A 10,781-nucleotide genomic window follows, 5' to 3' on the forward strand; every position below is an offset into this window, starting at 1 on the left:
GGTAATGTCCCTCCTGTGCCTCAGACAAAGGCCTTAATCTTGTCCCTAGTAAAGATGGTGATGCAGAAAGCACTGGAAACAATCGAGGTCTAAGAACTGTTTATGTAAGTGGGCTGCGTCCTATAGGCTGATCTGTGTGCTGTGTCCCAGAGGGACATCCTTATAGAAACAAAGATGAAGGGACTGAAGTAGCAGTCTACATAATTGTCGCTTTTTTGTTACAATTGCTAATCATCTGGCGTTTCAAAACATCTTTTTCTCCTCCTGTGCTGTCAACTCCAATATCTGCTTTACCATCTCACATTCATTGGGATGGCAGAAGATTGGGATCCTGTAACTGCTTTATAGTTGGTTTGCTGTGAGACCCAGCAGATGGAAATTACCTCGAATGGTAAATGAAGTTACAAGTGCATGTGATCAAATGCCAGTGTGCATCACTGCCCTCTTCACGTTTCTTGCTGCATGTGTAACATTTCTATTAGCTGTAACTGAAGGACTTGTTCATTTGTTTGCATGGTTTTGCAGGATACACTAGACTTATGTCTAAAAAATAATCCTAATATTTTTCCTACTGATAAGGCCTGGTTGATATGCGCTTTCTGATGGGATCTAAATCCTTCAGTATAAGAGACGTTTCACTTACATAAAACGTTTCATACTTTTAAAATCAGGAAATCTTTATAGAGCTATGAAAATATTATTAATCTCACATATTATCTGACTCTTAATTTTAAAATCTACAGATGTTTTATAAAATGATTATAATAACCTTATTTTATTAAGTTTAAAATAGTGTAGTTGGTTTAGAGTAATAATCCGTAAAGTTTCCATGCACAGTTAATCTCATTTTTCATGCAGAAAAAGATCTTAGAAGACAAATATTTGCAGTAATAGAAAAGGCAACATGGAGAAATGCTGTCAGAGAACATTATTCTTCATATAACTGTTTCCTTTCTTTTTCTTACGGATCTTCGCTGGAGGAAAATAGCCAGGGCTGTGTGTGGATGCATGTGCCTTTAACAAGTGGCTGTTTTTTTAACCTTTGTATGAGAGGAGGGGACTGGGAATTTTAAATGTCAGCATTTAGAAGAGTTGTGCCTCTTTAACATTTGAGGTCTCTCAGGTACTAGTTGCCTTGGTTTTATGGGTGTTGGATGCATTTGGAACTGTTCCAGAGAGATCAATGAGCCCATCTCGCCAAATGCTGCCAAGGGCACACTGCATAAAAGTGTGCGTCCACCACTGAGGAACGAAGGACCCAGGTCAGTAAACATCTGTATCAGCAGGCGATTTTCCTGTATTTGCCTTGTCATGTTCCCTCTGACTTCTGCTGTGATACCTGTCCTGACACACCTGCCTGTGCCAGTCAGTAGAACTGACGCATCTCGTGTCAACATCTCAGGCTCTTACATGTTTGTATTTATGCTGCCAGGGCTTAAGCAAAGATGCCTGTAATGCTCTACACCTGATGTTTGAACAATGTAGCCATTTCACCAATGCAGGGTAGAGCTCCAGGAAATCAAAATCCTTTTCTGAAAATGTTCCGTTTTGTTCTTTTGCAAAGCCCAGCCAGGAACAAGCAGTGTTAGTGTGCTTCTGGGGTAACATGCTTCACCTTGTATATTCAGCAACTGTCCCAGTGGTCAGTTAGAAACATTGGCAAAGACGAAGCCTTTCAGGTCTGATATAGACTTGAATAACTTCTGAAAGACCCATCTCTTGGAAAGCTGAAGTGTTTCAATGTTAGCTTTTGCCCAGACTAAGAGAAAATGGAATGGGAAATTTGTGGGACGTGGAAGAAGTCAGTTTCAGCAACACTGAATTACTTTGTTTTCATACTTTTGTTCAAAACCAGCTCAACATCTCAAGGATGTTCAGGTCATGTGTTCATGTGACATTTGATGTTTTGACAAAGGAACCTAAAAACTTCGTTCTCATTGACTTCAGTGTTTTCTCCTAATGACACATGGCTTCTGGAGCTGTGCCTGGCAGCTGGACTCCTCTCTTTTCTCTCCTTAAGTCAGTCTGCCAGGTGAAACGCCAGCCTTTGTAACGTACAACTCTGAGTTATGGCATAGCTCTTTGCGTTCACGGGTATCAGTGCTACAAAAAGGAAGCCAGGAGCTTTATCAGCGCTACAAAGGAAAAGAAGAAACTTGCTCAAGGTCACCCCCTGAAGTGCTAGGATAACTCATTCTAGCACAGTTAGCAATAAAACACCTTTTACATGAAACTCTGAGCTAGAACATCAGAAAATTCGTATTCTTAATGAAAGACTGGTGGAGTCCTTACTGCAATGTGGAAGATGCAGTTCTCCAGGGACTTTCTCTCAATAAGAGAATGGGGGTATGACCCACAAATTTGAAGCAGTGTGTCAGTAGGGAAAGGCAGCTGAATTTATTAAAAATATTCTTCAGCTATTTTGGGTTAGTTGAACATGGCAGAACATTTGTATTTTACCCTGTATGATCCTTCACTGCAGTTACCCTGATGAGACTATCTCAGTGTTGAAAATGCAGGGTTTTCTTCTTGCATAACAGGGGAAAAAAATCCAAAAGACAATTCACAATGGTGGTAATGAAGGAAGCCTGGGGGGCTAATTGAGGAAGCATCTGTGGACCTGGTTCATAAGCAGATGATTTCTCTCTAAGGACGATATTGTTGCCCTCCTTTGGCATAAAGAAATAGTAGGAAGGTCAGCTTGGAACAGTAGTAAATCTGCAGAGTATTTATGTCTGCTTCTAGCACTTATGCTTCCTGAGGTTAAGGGGCTTTGAGGAAATGGAATGTTTCCCACTATTGACCTAGGTATGTACATGTCTCAGTGTAGATATAGAGAGATTAGAGGCTGCAGTTCTTAGTCTTAAATGAAGCTTTTTGTGGAGTTAAGAGAAAGCTAGGTCTCTAAGGTGTTCACTTTCTTGCTCCACCTGCCAGCATCCTACTCGTCCTCGAAGGAGTACTGTGGTCCTTAAACCAGAGTTAGTGCCCTACCTGCAAAGCTTTTGACTGTCTCCAAGCATCAGCCTCCCTGAAGGAGTAACACTGACACAGAAGAGGATTGTGCTGAGGACAGAGCGATGCCTTTGGGGTGGTGGGTGTGGGGGTTGTGCTTTTGGAGACATAATCCAGCCTTCAAAGCTAGCCTTTGAATTGCAAGTTCAAAAACGAGTTACCTGCTGGAAAATCAGAGAGGCTGGGGGAACAGTTGCATTATGCAGACTTAAATGTGTATTTTTCCCTGAGATGAGTGTGAGCTGCTCAGTGATTTAGAGGTGAGTGCATGTTCTTTAGGATGTGTCTTTCAGTAGGTAGGACCTGAGATCCCATGAAATTAATAGAAATGGAAGCATGCAGAAGGATCTATATGTAGGTGACACTGCTGTCTGTTATGGAAAAGGGTATATAAAAATATAGAGTGCTTATCTCTGTAACCTACATATAGAAGGATATAATTTCTAAAAAGATAATGCAGCTTTCCTGGTCCCCCAGTTTTTATGAAGTATAGCAATTTAATAATTTGTTAGAAAGCCTAGACTTCCTCCATTTTAACAATAACAGATACATCTGGGTGATGTTGGTTTTTGCTTTTGCTCTGAATTCAAACTGTTCACTCTCAGTAGTTCAGTGTCTCATGGTTGATTGCTCTGTATGGAAGACATATTTCTGAAAGATCTATGCACAGTGTTCACAATATCAGCTGCTGTCTAATCTCTGCTCAGGTAGCGTTGAAAAGCAACAAACAAATGGGAAGACACTTCGCAACACCTGAATTAAAATACTCAAGGACTGTTTTATAGGGTGTACTTTCTTCAAAAAGCAATGTATGCCAGAAGAAAGGATTTGTGTAAATCTTTCCTGCTGGCTGGTTATCTTCAGGAAACATACCCAGGTGACAGGCTGTTTCTTGAGTCCAAAAACCTGGTTGAGTGTTAAATTCCACCTGGAAACTAGTCAGAAGCCCAGGGTGGACATGAAAATGTTATTGTAGTATATTTCGTGCATGAACTGTTGCTTGGTAGGTTGGCAGGACCACAGTGTATTAGTTTAAGCTCTGGATGCTTTCTTTGTGGTGATATCTTAAAACCAAAGGGTGATGCTCCACTCTGAGCGTGAGTGGTGGCCCTTGCTCCATAGGGACAGATGAAAACAAGTGCCTTTATCCTAGACTATAAACTGAGGTACCTGAGTCAGTGTGGAGCTCCAGGGTGCTCTTGCTGCTGCAGAACTAGAACTAGAACACACATGACATGGTCCCAAAGCTGGTGCAGTCTCACTTTTTATCCAGGCTTCTGCCTGTCTTTTCCCTGCCCAGAGTCTTGTGAAACAGTGGTCTGTGCTTAGCTGCTGTGGAGGTGTATTGTGCTGTGGCAGTATTGCTCATGGCACTACCTGGTTGGGAGCCTCTCCAGCAAAGGCTGGGGTGTACAGATGGAGATGGGGATGCTGGCTGGGTTTTGGTGTTGCCTAGCTCTTGGCTGGGCGAGAGGGCTGGGTTGGATGCCATGCTGTGGAGGGCTTGCCTCCTCCCAGATCTGCTGTCCTGGTGAGATGTACTGTGGCTGCTGTGCAGAGCAGTGGGAGAAGAGCTATCAAAAGTGTCAGCTCTGTGATGTGTGCTGTGGTTCAGTGGGGACTTGCTCCTGTTGTTTTGCCCCATGCCAGCGCTACTTCCAGAAAGCTATTTAACCGTATGGAGATTTACTTAATCTCCTGCCCCATGTGAACGACAGAAAAGAGGGTGCCAGCACTCCCAACCACTGGGCACCAGCATTACAGATTAGCTTGCCTGTGCACTTCATGTTTGCTCCTATTTTGGAAGATTAAATACTATGTATAGCTATTTATAGATTTGCCAGACCTTTTCTGAAGCTCAACCGACAAGACATTAATGGATGTATCTGTCATCAAGAAATCCCTTCCTCTGTTGGTTACTTAGGGTTTATTGATTTATTTTGAACCGCTGCTTATTAGCATATTACATGGAAAGATTATATTGCAAAGTATCTGATAGAACTAGAGGTTCCCTCCTTTCAGACTTTGTATAGCCATTTGAGGAAACAAGCACGACAACCCCAACCTTTGCTTATCTGTAGGCCATCCTTCTCACTGGTGCACCAGGCAGTAGCAGAGATGCCCAGTGGGATGGGGACACAGAGACGTTTGGTATTCCTTTCTGTCCAGTCTGAGAAGATTTCATCCCAACTCAGGCTTTATTGAGGTGTGGGAACAGCTTGGCTTGTTTTGGGAGAGCCAGAGTCCCCTAGATATTCCAGAAGGAACTGAAAGTTCTTGACCAAAACCAAGTTGAGTTGAGGGTTGTAACCAGCAGGAGAAAGGATATTTCCTTCCAGTGCGTATGAGAACCTGCAGACCCTTGTAGAGCAGCAGTGCTCATAAGGTCTCTGCATGTGACTTTCCTTCTCTAGCTCTGCCTAAGACAAGAAAGCCCAGCAGATAAATCTGAGTGTCCTGGAGCATTTCCAGTGAGCTGTTGTTAAAATGTACTTGGGTTTGAATGCACAGAGAAGAAGAGGTCAAGGTTTGTTCACAAGGGGCAGAAACAGCTGCAGTTTTTGTTGCAGGGATTTGAGGGTGAGAAGGTCAAGCATCTCAGATTTAATGGCACACAGATCATTGCAATTAACGGTAGGCTGGACAAATGAAAAAACATGTATTTGATGCTGTGCAGCTTGAGCTGCTCATGGGTTGCTCTCAGATGCATTTGGCCAGCAGAGTTTTACCAATGACTTTCTGGCCATTCTTGAGGTAACTGGAGAAAGAACAGAGTCAATTCCCCGTTCTAAGTGTGTTAGTCATAAGTCTTGTATGCACTCCTCTCAAATCCTTTTCAGGTGCCTTAGAGGAGCTAAATGAATAATGTACGATCCTGAGGAGGGCGGGACTAATTGTTTAGGAATAACCCTTGCGAAGGCCAATATAGTGTAAGTAAAGTCTCAAATGTCTGCCTCAGCAAGCGACTTGCCAAAGACACTGTGATGGGCAGGTGATAAGCTCCAGTAAATCTCTTGTGTGGATATGAGACTGCTTAGGTCTGCTACAATATGCAGTAGGGTGCAGTCAAATTACAAGATCGTTGTTTGTCCTACGGAATGTTTGGAGAAGTTGTAATGTGGATCTGAACACTGTCTTGGCATTGTATGTACATTTATGCTTTTGCACCCCACAGATTGTTGTTTGCCAAGTAGATTAGTGTCCCACAGGTGACTTCTTGGAAAGTGAAGTCATCCCTGAGAGGTCAAAACCAGCCAAAGGACGTCTTGAAATAAGAGAAATCTGTCCTCATCTTTCTTGGATGCTTCTGAGTTTCTTTCCCTCAAACCTTGTTTTGTGCTCTTCTGGAAGGTCCCACGGACTAGGGTGCAGCATTATGGATGGTGACAGAGTGACTTTTTTCAGAAGAAAGGAAAATAATATTTTAATTGATTTGTTAATTGCAGATCAGGATCAGACACTGTCTGTAGGAAAGTAATTGGCTTATCTTGATCTGATTCCGTATTGGACAAGTGTCTCTGTTCCAGCATTCATTAGCCACCGGTACCCCTGTGCTATGCAACGAGACAGCGGCTCTGAGGAATGAGACAGGATGGGAGAGATGCTGGGCAGTGCCTGTTGCTGATGGAGTCCATGGTACCTGCCTTGGAGAGAGGGGATGAACTCTGGTCTTGGGTGGCTGCTGCTCAGACAGGCTTTGCCAGCGCAGGATTCACGCGTTTCCAAGGTGGTGTTCAGAGGAGTTTGATGACCAGGGATAGGTGCTGCTAAGCCTGTGCAGTTCGGATTTAAACGGCTGATGCCAGGACAGGTGATGACCGCGTGGTTGTGGAGAGGAATATAGGAGGGGGATGGGGAAATGTGATCAACTGATTCTCTGGTTTGAACTCTCAAAATAAGCCTGAAATCTATTTTATTCTGCTCTGAAAGAATATTCTCCTTGCCTGGGAATTAACATGGTTGTGATGCTATTCCAGCACCTTAAGTGGGATTGAGGCTGTGATGTTCTGTGCCCTGGAGAGTCGCTGTCTCAGAAATCTGCTGGGGCTCTGCAGTTGTCACTTCCACATTGTATTGGCCTCCTCAGCTCATCAGTGTTTCTGTTTGAAGCAGCATGGGCTTTTGATGGTAAACCATTTTACTTTCGGGACAGCATGAAGGAAACTGCATTATGCTCTGCTCGGAGGAGGCAAGGGAGAGGTCCGTGGCTTTGTGCACGTGTGTTTTTGCAGCACACTGAGCCCAAACCTTCTAAATTAATGGGACAGGTTTGCAAATTCACACCTGCAAATTCTGCCTTCCCAGGGTTTTTATGCGCAAGCTCTTTACTCATGCCCCAGAGAGCAGCGTGCACCTGCTTCATCTTGCCTGTGAGACAGGCAGCTCGGATCAATCAATGGTTTGCTCTCTGCTAATAAATGCCTCATCCTGCAGCACTGACCCCCTTCAGGGAGTAGCAAGGCACGCCCAGGTGAGCAAGGATCAGAAACACAGCCCTGCCCCTCTGTACACGTACTGCAAATACTGCCACAGCACAAGTGCAATAGAAGACATATAAAGCACTGCTGCTGTCTAAGCCCACTGATCTCCAAGCTGTCAAGAAAAGCTTTTCTTTTTCTTTTTTTTTGCTGGTGCCTGCATGTAAAACATCAAGGAGCTGTAGTACACAGCTGCCCATAAGTCTGGTCTTGTTTCTGCTTCTAGCACTGGTTCGTGCATTGCATTTTTCCTGAGATGGGAAGCTCAGGCTCCCATAACCATGGAAACCTGATTTGTCTTCTCTAATAGCTTCAGCTGTACTCAACATCTGTCTCCCTGGGAAAAGGAGAGGTGTGCACCTCTTGGGATGCTAAAACCCTTGGGCAGCTCCAGCAGGCTTCTGGCCCACCAGAATGAAGCAGCAATGCTGAGATAATGCTTGAGGGATTTATAAAGATACGCCAGGCAGGAGGGGAAAGTAGGGATCGAAGGGAGGCTCTCCAGAGGCAGGAAGGTGTTATGAAGCCGAATAAGAAAATGCTGCATTTTGGTTGTCTTGCTGTCTGTGTTGGCTTGACATGCTGGGCATGTGGAGCTTTTTGTTGTGACTTCAATGCTTTAAAAAAGCGGCATTTTTTGTTTTAAGTAAGCAAACCTTTGAACAGCTTGTAGCAGAGAAGGAGATCTGGGTGTAAGCTGGTGAGCATAAAATAAGCTTTGAGAAATGGTGAGTGCCTCTCTTTGGTAACTGCATGTCTCCATACAGCCCCTCAGTTATTGGAAGAATGATTTCTCATAAATGTGTCTCATGGCTCTAATTTGGGGCTAGCAGTGTTTCCAGGCTGGTTAACATGGGGAAAAGTGGGGAGAAGTGTTTTAAAAAGGGGCTTAAAAACTAATTCAGGAGGGCTCTTTCTGCTGCATTTCTGCATAGACAGACTTTGGAATAGATTGCCCAGAGAAGCTGTGGATGCCTCCTCCCTGGAGGTGTTCAAGGCCAGGTTGGACGGAGCCTTGAGTAGCCTGATATAGTTGAGAGGTGTCCCTGCCCATGACAGGGAGGTTGGATTAGATGATCTCTAAGGTCCCTTCCAGCCTATGCCATTCTATGATTCTATGTGTCTCCTACGGGCTGCAACTTAAACTTTCCTCTTTGACTTTGGAAGCTAGATATGTCAAATAAAAAGCTAAGCACAGTTACAGCCTTGGACTCAGGCTTCCAGGAGAAGCCCTGCAGACCGACAACCTCTCAGGCATCACAGCAGCTGACAAGGCTGTGCCCTTTTCCCGATGTGCCGAGTTCTGTGTCCCTCTTAAATGCAGGAGCAGGCCTGGTGCAAGCTCTTGGAAATGTGTGGAGAAGCACTTTCCTGCACCAAGGAGGTGTTTGGTGCAGTGACCTGTGCCAGGGCACTCTGTAAACTGGAGGCAGAAGCAGAAATCGAGGAGCAACCTTGTCCACTGGCAAATCACAACCTCAGTGTGTCCATCTGTGAAATGAAGGTGATAATATTTCACTGTTGATGCTTTAAGACTTAGTGTTTATGAAACGTTCTGAACTTTTGGATGGTATCTGCTGTAGAGGACGTTTATAATGATCCCCAAATGTCTTTATTGACACTGCAGACACATGAAAACACTGATACCTTCTTAGTGTACAGAGATGCTGGAATTGCTCACAAGTTAAAATCAGATGTTTCTAACCAAAACCTATAATGTTAATCTGACAGCTATCACCTGGAGGTGTTGTGAGCATGAAGAAAAGGAAAATAGTAGCTGGTAAAATCCAGGGGTTTGAAGTTAGTGCCTGAACAATAAAATCTGTTTGGGAAATGCTTCGTACCTCTGTTTAATATAGCTGTTGACGTTCTACGGCTGAGCACAGAGCCACCGGTCTGTGTGATGGGTCCACATGTCTTTGTGGACATGACAAGCATGAATCTCTTTCTCCATAGCAGCCTGGTAGGAGGGTTTTCGTGCCAGTTGCTGCAGTGTTAGAAGATTAGATCGAATCAGGGAGCTAGTACTCCAAACTCACCCTCTCAGTAGGGACTCTGGCCAGCCCAGCCGTGCAAGACGTAGCCTTGTAATATCAATATGCTTCACAGAAACAGTTTTTAGTTTTCTGGCTCCTTGAGTGTTTGGTGAGCAGAGAAGAATGCCTGTTTCTTGTCTGCAAAATCCGAGTAAAGACCTTGGGAATTGATCCTGTCTGTGCGCATCCAGGTACACAGCAACTGCTGTAGGTTATTTTACTGCCAGTTAGAAATCAATGTTTTTTCCCTCACAGCTTTTTTGGTATTATAGATGCTTTCCCACTCCTTGTTTACACAGAATGAAATGATCTTTGATCAGGATACCTGGATCCCCATCTGTTCAGAGTACTAGTCTCTATTTCCAACCTGGACCTGAGGAACCTTTTCCCCAAGTAAATTTAATCAAGATCGCTCTTTCTAATTAAGCTTCAATTAAAAGGCATTTTATGACCAAAAAACCTCTTTTGTTAATGCAAGAGCGAGCTGGGAGCACTTTTTTCCTGTAGGACCTCCTGGGAGCCAGCAGTTCCAGCTGTTGGCTGTGTCAGATGTTAGAAGTGCACTAGAAGTACACTGAGCTGTTTCAGTGCTTGACACAACTGTTGGAAGGTACCTTGAATTACTTCAGGTTTGTAGTTTTATTCTCTTGCAATAGAGATTTCTCTTACAGAACCAAACAGCAGCTCTATTTGTCCAATGACTATGGGCTAGAATATATATTTTATGTATAAATGTAATATATATTACACACATATATATTAAAAAAAAATGCACATGCTTATTAACTGTGCTACAACAGCAGCGATTTACTGCACTGTCTATGCAACCAGTGGGATGTAGTGATGGCAAATGTTACCTGAACTATCTCTGGTAGCAAATTAGCTTCAGTAGAGCAATATTCCAAATAGTGCCTTTTTTGCTCTAAGTTGACTCTGGTGTTTATAATGTAACATAAGTTCGAAGCTAAGCTCCACATCAACACTTCAGAGTTGAGACTGCAGATCTAACAATACCCAGGTGATCTAGCATAGAGATTGAGGGGTGTGTGAGAGAAATAACCCCACCTGGAAGCAGACACAAAGTTAGACCTTCTCTGAGTTGCGCTAGAATATGCTATTCTGAGTCTGTACTTAAGTCAAGGTTCGTACTATGACTTTGAGTTGGGTCTTAACAACAGAGATGAGATAGCGAGTGGAAGTGCATTCATGATGAACAAGCTGGCATCAGGAACTGGGCAGGTGATTCTTGTAG

This window comes from Tauraco erythrolophus, chromosome 11 (assembly GCF_009769465.1).
Source record: "Tauraco erythrolophus isolate bTauEry1 chromosome 11, bTauEry1.pri, whole genome shotgun sequence".
In the NCBI taxonomy this organism is placed as follows: domain Eukaryota; kingdom Metazoa; phylum Chordata; class Aves; order Musophagiformes; family Musophagidae; genus Tauraco; species Tauraco erythrolophus.